Source organism: Canis lupus, chromosome 28 (genome assembly GCF_048164855.1).
Source record: "Canis lupus baileyi chromosome 28, mCanLup2.hap1, whole genome shotgun sequence".
In the NCBI taxonomy this organism is placed as follows: Eukaryota; Metazoa; Chordata; class Mammalia; order Carnivora; family Canidae; genus Canis; species Canis lupus.
In genome coordinates this window covers 15,311,724-15,323,564 of record NC_132865.1, presented here as the reverse complement: position 1 = coordinate 15,323,564, position 11,841 = coordinate 15,311,724, and positions in this window count along the sequence as shown.

Sequence of the window (11,841 nt, the reverse complement as noted above, 5' to 3'; positions counted from 1 at the left end):
GAAGAAAGAAAGAAAAAGGAAGGAAGGAAGGAAGGAAGGAAGGAAGGAAGGAAGGAAGGAAGGAAGGAAGGAAGGAAGGAAGGAAGGAAGGAGGAAGGAAGGAAGGGTATGATGTGATACGATTCGACTTGTGTGTAGAAAAGTGTGCTCTGGCTGTAGACTGCAGAAAAGACTACAGAAAGAATGCCTCTAGAACAACCAGTTAGTAATTTGTTAGAAAAGTCCAGGTAAGAGGTGAAAGACTAGTTGGTGAGATCAAAAGTGGACATATTCAAGAGGCTTAGGAGGATGAGGATTTAGTTTCCTTACACATTCATGGCCTCTGCATGTACTAATATACCACATTTATAAAACAGCAATTTATATTTTCACTATTATATGCAAATGTTTTCATCATAATTAAGCCATGTAGTATACTAGAGCTCCTTTCTTATCCCATTTTTTGTTTCCATGGTGTTAATAATTACTTTTTCGGGCTATTTGCTGAATTAGTCTAATAACTAAAACTAATTCGTTGTCAAAATCTCTGCCAGAACTATGTAAACTTCCTCAATCACTTCTATACATATCAGCTGATTTATCAGTTTCACTATCTTCTTTTGAAGATATCCCTATTGGCCCCTTCCAGTGCCCAGTATTTAATTATTAGGCTTGCAACATTACTGTCAAATTCATATTTCCCTTTAACCTCATTTTGGAAATTCCTTTTGCCTCCTTTCTGTGTTACTGTATCTATATCTTCTTCTTTCTTGGTTAAATTTTTGTTTCGAAGCACTCTATTGTCCAGTAGCCCCTTGAGAAATGGTATACAGTAACAATTTTTTAAAAAACCTTCCATGTCTTTTGATGTCTTTATTCTAACCTCATGATTGATATTTTGTCTGGATGTAGAATTAGAACTTGGGAATAGTTTAATGTATTGGATGTAAAATCATAGCTGTTAAATTTAGAAGACATTGGTCCTTGTTCTAGCTTCTAGTACTGCAGATGAGAAGTCTGATTTCTGGTACTCTAATTTTTTTTCTGGAACTTGTATCGTAAAATTTCAAAAATAATTTTCCTTCAAGTGGATATTTTTAATCTTGCATTTAAAGTATTTCATAGGCCTGTTGAGTCTGAAAACACGTCTTTAAGTTCTAGAAGTTTATTTTATGTCCTTTATACATTTTTCCTTTGGATTTCTTGGTTTCATTGTTTGGGACTTCTATTCATCATAAAAGTTGTGCCTCCTATTTTGATTCACTTATTTTCTCATATTTTATCTTCATTGTTTTTCTTTTTAGTCTATTTGCTGGGAGATTTACTCTATTTTATCTTCCATACGTTTTATTATATTTTATATTTTTATATTATATTTTTAATTCCTCCTTTTGCCTAAATTTATATATTTTAAGTCAAGTACGCATATTTTTCATGTTTTTGGATATATTATCTTTATTTCTTGAGAATGCTAAAATTAGGTTTCTTTTTTGTTTGTTTAGGTTTCTTTCTTTCTTTCTTTGAGAGGTTTTTTGCCCCCTTCATTAGCATTATCTCTGCTTCATTTTTTTTTTTTCAAATTAGAGACCTTATGGTGTATGATGATTCTTTTTGTCCTACTTATGATTAAGATGAAAGCTTTTATGAGTTAGAAGCTATCTATTTTGCAGAAGTAGGATTTGTGGGCCTGTGGGCATTATAGTATGGCTATAGCTTGGCAAAATGGCTTTTTCATTGGATAATTGTAGATTTTTTTTCTTTAGAGGCTGTCAGTTCTCTCAAAAATAATCCTGCCTTCTTTACCCTGGCATAGGGATTGATTAAGCCTGTTTGTGACCACTCATTACTAGTAGAGAAAGGACCAGGAGCTCGACATTTTAGTGACCAGATTTTCCCTTTATTAGCATCATAAGCCCATTGGTCTTCTTCACTTCTTCTGTAAGTGAAATGCCTGAATCTCCAACTCTCTGTTTCAAACTTCTCTACAAATAAAATGAACTTTCCTTTTTCATAGTGGAAGAGGGGCTGTCATTCACAGGACTGCATTATGACAGTCTTTTGCCCTTATGAACACCTTCCTCCATAAAAAATAAAATAAAAATTATACTTTATGACTGTGTTTATATAAAGACAGATATAACTCAGGCTGGATGAAACTCACTTTTTAGCTCAGAATGTAAAAGAAATAAAAATATTTCCGTAAGTCCCCAAAAGTATCACAGACTTGTGCCTGCAGTGCCTAATGTATAAGTTGGCTCAAGTCACCCACTTTTTTAAAGTGGTGAGGGAAATCTAGGTATGTAATTCTTGGATTTTTATCAGAGCTCGCAACCAATTTTATTTTCAGCCCAACTCCCTATTGTATTCTGTAACATTTCCTACTGGGTTACAGGGTAACAATTCTGAAACCACTGCACATAGAATTGAATAAGCAAATACATGGATTTGCATTGGGCACATCAATATGAGGTCATGTTTAGATTAATATAGATACAAATGTATGTATATGTAGAGAGACATGTTTATAGATACGTATATATACATGGGTTAATTTAAACACATACATTTTCTCCATCAGCTGAAAGGTCTTAAGAGCAATGATACCCCAGTAGCAAAGGGTACACTTGGTACCTAGATCTTAGGTTACTAGTACCATTCTTCAGTAAAGAGAACCTGAGAAATGCTGGAGAAATGCTGATGGAGAAATACTGATTTTAGAAATATTACAAAAAATATACAAGATCATCCTGGAGTATTTTGCAGTGCCAGAAATTGTGGAAGTGTTCAAAAAGCCTCCACAAGATGAAGATATGTCAAAGGGACATAGATCCAACTGTAAAAGCTCTTACTGTCTAAAGCTGGAAATATTTGAGCAACAAAATAAGGTAGTATTGAATTATCATCTAAAATATAAAATAAATATCCACAAGAACATACTGATGTAAATAAATGGAGGAGGAGAGACAAATCTTCCGAGCAGTAGAATTCCAAAGAATTTATATAGGTATTCCACCCTCAAGGAGGAAGAGCATATCTTGCCATTCCTTAAGTGTAGACTGTGCATAATGACTTTCTTCCACACAGTATAGCATAAAAGCAGCAACGAGAAGAGAGTAACATTACAGTGGAGAAATCTGACAAAGACTACCTTTGTGAAGTGATCAAAGCAGTGTCAACAGTGATAAGTCATGTTGATAGTATGCACTTTGGCATGATGTTACGAAAATGGCATTTTACCCCTTGATCTTCCTCTCTCAAATCCTAAACCCTAATCTAATCCTTAGAAAATTAGTCAGACAAATTTCAATTGAAGGACATTTTTCAACTATGGACCCAAAACTGTTAAAAGTTGTAAAAAGGAAGAAAAGTCTAACAAACTATCATAGCTTAAGGAGACAGGACAACTAAATGTAATTTGGTATTCTGGATGGAATCCAAGGACAGTAAAAGTACATAGGCAAAAACTAATGAAATTGGTATAAAATGTGGACTTTAGTTGATAATGCATCAACATCAGTTCAGTATTGTGACAAAAACACATTCCTAATGAAAGATGTTCATAATAAGAAAACTGGCTATGGGGAGTATGGGAACTCTCTATACTATCTTCACAATCTTTCTGTAAATTTAAATCTACTATAAAATAAAAAGTTTAGGGGATCCCTGGGTGGCGCAGCGGTTTGGCACCTGCCTTTGGCCCAGGGTGTGATCCTGGAGACCTGGGATCAAATCCCACGTCGGGCTCCTGGTGCATGGAGCCTATTTCTCCCTTTGCCTGTGTCTCTGCCTCTCTCTCTCTCTCTCCCTGTGTGACTATCATAAATAAGTAAAAATTAAAATAAAAATAAAAAGTTTACTTAAAAACCAAAAAGAAGTTAATATGAATAATTTATGGTGATAGTTATTAGGGCATTTATAACATTATCCTCTACTCCTATGTTTAAGTGTAAGCAATTCATGGTTAAGTTATTGGCATGAAAGAAGGTGGGAAGATTTGGAAAATAACCTCTAAAAGAGGTTCAGGGTGGGGGGACCAGAGAGAGCACTGTTAAACATCTTACCCTATAAGTTTTAGACTGAATTGACATAAATACATAGATAGATACTTAATTACATTATATGTACATATGTTATACATGTTTTCTGTCCATCCATTCTAAATGCTACTTCAAGTAAGATAAAATGGACAAGATTACATGTTGTTACCAATTATGATTTGTCAGTCTCAGTATAGTACAAATTAGGTGATTCATTAATTCAAGGAACTTTTTATTAATAATCTCCCATATACCAAGAATAGGGGTTGTTGGTTATTGTATTAGTGAATGGCAAAATTCAAGGGCTGAGATTAGCCCTGAATCTAATGGCCCACCCTCTTTCAGGGTTTTCTTTTGTTTCATTTTTTGATAATCAGGGAAAGGTGAAAATTTAGTGTAGGATAAACCTAGGGCAGTCTCTCCATTCTACTTTCTGCTACTGTGAGTTTAGGAGTTGTGTTTGTCTTTGACGTATTTTCTCTTCCTTGGGTAGCATTTCAGCCAACAGCAGTATCTTTTTCATGGCTCTAGCTCCTGCTGGACAAGTCATTGATTCTGATTTATATTATGTGACTCTTGTTTCTGGGTTTAGACTAAACCACATCCTTTAGTGCAGGAGGGGCAGTGGTTTCCTTCTATGACTTATTTCTGGGTTAATGATCCCATAGATTCTTCCATTATCTATGCATCTATTTTTTTCTGTAGTAAAATTTCTCTTTTAAGTACTTACATTGATTTGTTTTTATTAGTCTTTGATGAATACACAGATTGATCACAAATGCCATCTGAATTAATGCATATTGCCTAACTTCATCCTCTGCTGTCTACGGTTGCTCTATTTTCAGATTATATTACTATGTTATTAATTATTACAATAATAATATTACTTTATTTATTGAATTGATAACAGTGAAAACAGAGGTGAAGCAGCATGCATACCAGTGCTCCAAATTGAGAGTTTCATTCAATCTACAGATCAATTGGAACACTAGGTACTGGAAATTAAAAGAGAAAGATATTAATTGGTTATCTAGGCACCTCTTGCTTCTTGTAAAATCTGGACAAGGCATTTAAGGTATATAACCTGTCTTTCAATCTTCAAAAGGTATTCTCTAAAGAGGTAACTATTCTTTTTAGACTTCAGAAGCTGTTGTAGAAATGACTAGTGGGCGAGGAAAATAAGTAGATGTGAAGAATTAGAATGTATTGTGTATGGTTAGAACTGTACTAAAGATGAACATTCTTAATATGGTGGAAGTAGGGAGAGTAATAGGATAGTAGCATGCAATCAAGGCAACTTGACTTCAGCTGTCACAAATACTCCAACATGATCAGTGAGCAAGAGGACACAGCCAGGCCATATTTCAGTTTTCTCCTTTTTCACTCCCTGTGGTATAACTATACCAGAAACATGGCTCTGAAGATTAAAGGCATATTAGAAGTACTAAAAAGTACCATAATGCTAGTCTACCCACATCTCTTTTAATTATGTTCTCATGACTAAATATGATAAATAGATTTAATTTAACATTATGGAAAAGCAGTTTCAGCTTAAAATGTTTTTTATTTTGAAGCTGTATGTGCTCATTAAATGCACAGAAATAGGAAGAAGAAAAATCATTCCTAGCACCACGAACAGCTATTATTAGTATTTTAGTGTCTCATCTACAGATAGTGCTGCTAGTCTTTTAAAACATGTGACCCAGATGTCCTTGACTTTAGCAACAAATGAGGTTACATTTTTTCTCTTTCTTTAAACTATTCAGAGAAAAGTGAAAATAGTATACAGATCAGTGAATTTTCACAAATTGAATGCAACCATAACCAGTAATCATCAAAAAACAGGATGTTAGTAGAACCCCGCAAGCTCTGTTTATCTGTAGTATCTACAACCCTCTTCCCCTGCAAGGAGAAGCACTGTTGTGATTTCTATATCCTAGATTGTTTTTGCCTTTTCTTATACTTTATGTACATGGAATCACATAGTATGTGTTCTTGTACTTGACATCTCTCAGTTTGTTTGGTTTATTTATACTTTTGCAAGAATTGTGGATTTTTCATTCTTGTTGCTACAATCAGTTGTGTGAATATACAATAATTACTTATCTATCCTATTGTTAATGGGGATTTGGGTATTTTTAGATTTGGGCTATTTTGTACAATGCTTTTATCAACATTCCAGTACACATCTTTTGGTGAATACACGTACACATTTAGGTACTGCCAAGCATTTGTCCACAGTAGTATACAATTTAAACCCCCACCAGAAGCATATGAGAGTTTTGGTTTTGACATCCTGTCAACATTTGGTTTTTTCTGTTTTGTTTTATTTTGTTTTGTTTCCTTTTAGTCATTCTGGTGGGTGTGTATTGGCATCACATCCTGGTGTAATTTGCACTTCTTTGATGACTAACAGAGAAAATCATGATTTTTCATGATTTATGCTGGCCACTTGAATATCCTCCTTTGGTAATAGTCTATTCAAACCTTTTGCACATTTTTTGTTATCTTTTCATATTAATTCATGGTGTTCCCTATATGTTTTAGAAATGGGAATACCAAGAGGAACCCAATATGCCTTAGAGCTCCAGATAAGGTCCTTGCTCCTAGTATTTAGCAGAATTCTAGCTCTGTGAAAATCAGAGCCAATTATAAGAGCTCCTTTCTTTGACTGCTTGTTTTCAGGCATGAAAACTTGAGAATGACCAAACGGTAGTCACAGCTTTAGTTTAGCAGAACACTTACTGTGTCCATGATGGAAGCATTAGCCACCATTCTCACCTCCCACCCACTTCCAGTGTTTCAGATCTCCATCCCCACAAAGACTAAAGTTGCAGGAATAGAAAGCAGAAATTTCCCACATGAGTCCTTGAGAGTCATGGTGAGAGGATAAACCTATATATTTTAGTTCTTGATTATACAGAAGTATATAAAGACCATTGGTTTAAGATATATACCACATCATGGAAGGCAGTGACTATAACTTGCAGGATGCTCTCCCCAAACTGAAACCATAGCTGAACCCTTAAGAGTCATTTATAATGCTCTATCAGGCTGACTATATGAATTATGAGTTTGGTAGAATCAGTGAATCCTCTGATCTGTACCTATGTTTGCACCTATTTAGGTATAAGATGGGATCCTTAGTATGATGCACTCATATTATTTAGTCATCTCATGTTGATCAGTTGAGCACTTAAGATAAACCCTGAGATAGCAGTGCTAGCACAAACCCATATACCCATATCTAAGATCTCAATCTCTCTCTCTCTCTCTTTCATCCTCTTTCCATGTTTTTGGCCCTTGTATGACTTCCATCTCAAGATACAATATATCTGAAAACAACAGCTGACTGAAACATCTTTTCTATCTAGTTGTTCATTGTCTCTAAATTAGTGGGTGATGACTGGTAGGCATTGATATGACACAATGTTCTGCACATTTTGTGCCCACTCTCATGTCTACATTCACAGACATTTTCCCCAGTAGTCATGTCTCTGATCGTCCAATATTGTTCTTTTGATCCCTTCCCAATGAACAGTATCTGGAGTGGGTAGACCTGTTATATAAAGAACCAGATAAGTCTGCAGGACATAATAATTCCTCCTACAACTACTCAGCTTTTACCACTGTAGCCCAAAAGCAGTTATAGGCAATATGTAAGTAAATGAGTGTGATTGTGTTCCAATAAAACTTTATTTATAAAACAGATATCAGACTAGATTTGGCCCACAGGCTATGCTTTGCAGACCCCAGAACTACACCTAGAGTCCTAACTTTGACTCTTGTTGAGGCATCTCAGACATGCCATGAATTGTTCTTATCTACCATGGATACTTTCAATAGTATTGGATCTGCTGGCCAAGAAGCAGGGCAATTTGTACCACATCCTGAGTATCCTCTGTACTCCATTCAAACTTGGCATCCTGGAGTCACTTATATTTAAGACAAAGAAATCTTTCTAAGACAGTTTGAACCATCTCAGGAATTCAAGGAGTCCTTCTAGATGCTATTCTTCCTTTTTAGTGTTAGATGCCACAACATGCCAGATACAACATATTTTATCTTGGAAAGGATATTCTGGATTTCCTTGATTACTGGACTCCTAAAAATTTTGTTGCCATGATAGGCTTCAGAAACTTTGTGGGATTTATATTCCACTCCCTGCGCATGTGTATTTCAGTGGTATATCCAGAGTATTTGCTACTTCTTGATCATCTGACATAATTAGTACAACATCAGCAATGTAGAGGACCAGCATGATGTTTCATGGAATATCAAGACAATGAAGGTCTCTTCAGACTGCATTGTAATGGAAAGCATGTGTTAATATTCCAGGTGAATATGAACTGTTTGCATTTCTTTAATGATGAAAATTGAAAAGAACACAAGTATCAGATCAACTGCTACATGCAAAGTGCAAGAGACGGTGTTTACCTATTTAAGTAAAGATAACACATCAGCACAACAGCTCCAACAAGAGCTACCTCTCAGCCTGTTGTCATTTGCCAGGATTTCTTTTAACTTTATTTTTCCTACCTAACTGTTGCTATTCTATAACGATGCCATGTTTTTCTAAAGTTATTATTAATATAGCCACTTTACATAAATGTACTGGATTTTCAGTTAATTCCTTTGAATTTTTAAATATTTCATCATTTTTTTATCCTTTACAGATAATAATTTATCTCTTCCTTTCGTGTATGTATGTGCATGTGCCTATCCTGTTTTATGTTTCATAGTATTTGAAGAATGCATATGTCCTTGTATCATTCTTAACTTTAAAGGAAGTAATGTCTCATCAGTAAGTATATAGGCTCTTGATCTGAAATAGACGCTCTATTTCAGATTGATACAATATAATCTTATGGATAATTATGAGAACGTTCAGTAGAAGATAATTAATTTGGAATTTAATGCCTTTTAGAGAAATTTTTGTTATTTATTAATTTTCTTATGGTAATAGTATATCATAGGAAAAGATTTCCCACTATTTGAGCCAACTTCTTCTTCTTGAGATAAATTGTACTATGCCAATGGTGCATTATTCTTTCAAAACTGCTATTAAATTAAACTATATTCATTAATATTATGTTTAATTTATTTCAATAGCATATGTATAGTTGACCTTTTTTGCTTTTTTGTTCTTGGTGCAGAGTATGTTTGACTCTGTTCTCAAAACATTTATATAGCATGTGCATTACCTACACTTTGAAATAATTTATTAATAAAACCATTAGGATTTAGGATGTTTGAGAACTTATCAGAGTATATCTTATGTATATTTCTATTCTAATACAGTAAATGCTGTTAATTTCAATAAAATTACACTTCTAGACCTTAAAACGTATTCATAGTTCTTAGAATTTTTAAAAAATTCTTAGAATTTGTTAAACTTAAAAAAAATCAGAGAATATGGTGGTCAGATGTTCTGATTTTATTTGTAGTTTCACTTCTTCCTTGACAATATTTTCTAGAGATTTTAGTTTTGCTGTTTTCTTTGAAGAACCGTCTCTTGGGGCACCTGGGTGGCTCAGTGGTTGAGCATCTACCTTTGGCTCAGGTCGTGATCCTGGAGTCCTGGAATAGAGTCAGGCTCTATCACAGGGAGCCTACTTCTCTCTTTGCCTATGTCTCTGCCTCTCTCTCTGTGTCTCTCATGAGTAAATAAATAAAATATTTTTTAAAAGAACCATCTCTTAAACTTACCAATTTCATTTATTTTTCTTGAATTCTTGTGTTTATTTCATTGTTTTTTTTCTAATTGTTTTTATTTGAGTATAGTTGACATACAATGTTACACTAGTTCCAGCTGTATAGCATAGTGATTCAACATCTCTACACATTATGCTGTGCTTACCACAGTGTAACTACCATCTATTACCATACACCACTATTACAATACCATTGACTGTATTTGCCATGCTGTGCCTTTTAATCCTGTGACTTATTCATTTTATAATTGGAAGCTTATACGTCCTACTCCCCTTCACCCATCTTTCCCATCCCCGAACCCCTTCCCCTCTAGCATCATCAGTTTTTTTTTTCTGTATTAATAGGTCTGATTCTGCTTTTTGTTTGTGTGTTTGTTCCGTTTTTTAGATTCTACAAGTGAGTGAAATCATATGGTATTTGTCTTTCCCAGGCTGAATTATTTTATGTAGTATAATACTCTCTTCTTCCAACCATGTTGTCACAAAATGGCAAGATTTTATCCTTCTGTATGGCCGCAGAATATTTCTGTGTGTACATGTGAGTCTCTGTGTGTTTGTGTACACACATCTTTATGTATTCACTTACCAATGGATAGTTAAGTTGCTTCCATATTTTGGCTGTTGTAAATAATGTTGTAATAAGTATAAGGATGCATATATCTTTTCAAATTAGTGTTTTTGTTTTCTTTCTACCTAGTAGTGGAATTATCATATCTTATGGTTTTCATGAAACTTTTTAGTTACTCCTCTTATAAACTCTAGATTACATACTTTCCTCTGTTTACGTACTGAACATATATAAAGTTATACTCTTTCTCCTAATTTCCTATATGCAATATATAGATAACTCAAATGCATGAACTTCCACACTGAACTCATTTACTTTTTTGCCCCCAAGTGAATGGAACAACTGAATTGCATTCTGTTGTCTTTACAACCACTGCACAAATAAGTATAACTGTCCTTTTTTATATGTGGGAAAACTGGGACTGAAAAAGGTTAAATAACTTATGTGCAGTCATTCAGCTAGTACACTAGAATGTACAGCATGCATGTGTCTACCTACATATCTGCCTCAAGAAATAAATCTTTCCCTTCCTTAGTTTCAGTATCTATTATAAATGTATTCTATTACCTGATATTAAATATTTTTGTACCCCTATTACTGATTTATCAGTTATATGTGAATTCTATATTTAATAATTTGCTAAGCTCTAACAATTTTAAGCAATTAAAAAGGCATAAATAAGTGGGATGGAAAAAATTAGATCTGAGTCTTCAAATAAGGGAGAAACCATTGCCTGAAGATTAATAGCTGGGGGCCTTGGGGAGAATTAATTGCTTTTGAGAAATTCAACTTCTCTTTTTTGGAACTACCAATATGAAGAAAACCATTAAGGAAACTTCAGGTAAGTAATTTTTAAAACAAAACTCAAAGACTAACAGTGCAAAGGACTTGATCATTATATTATTATCCTAATATCAAATATACTTCTATTTGGCTGATCGGAAGTACATGCTTTCACAAATTCAACATGAAACGTGGTATCAGCAAGTTTTTAAAAATGAAAAGTGTCTACTTGTATGATTATTTATTAGTGTATATTATCCAATAGAGTATAGAAATGTTTGCATGAGATAATATAATCATTTTGACTTGAAATATGATAAATCTAAAAGTGAATGGTGAAATCTTAAATAATGATAAAATAAATGGTGAAAGTCAACATATTTGACATGATTTCACCTTGTTTAATAATATATATTAAGGATGTTACCTAAAGCAACTATCAAAACTTCACTTTCATGTTAGATTAAGGATGTATTTAATTGTGTGAATTACTCCTGAGTTCCTCACCCCCCCAGCTCTACTATTTCCTCTTTGCCCCGGCAATATCATAGAGGCCACAAGACTTCTTCTTTTCCAGAAATATTCTAGCTAAGAGAGAACAGGAAAGAATTAAAAAGTGATGTTGCTGTCAAGAGAGGAGCCTCCTGCATACTTTTTTTTTTGCAGGAGGAATGAAGAAAGCAGAGAGAAAATCTTTAATCTCTCTAATTGCCAATGAATAAAACCTTTTCTCTTTTACAAGAGATCATGTGTTTTGAGC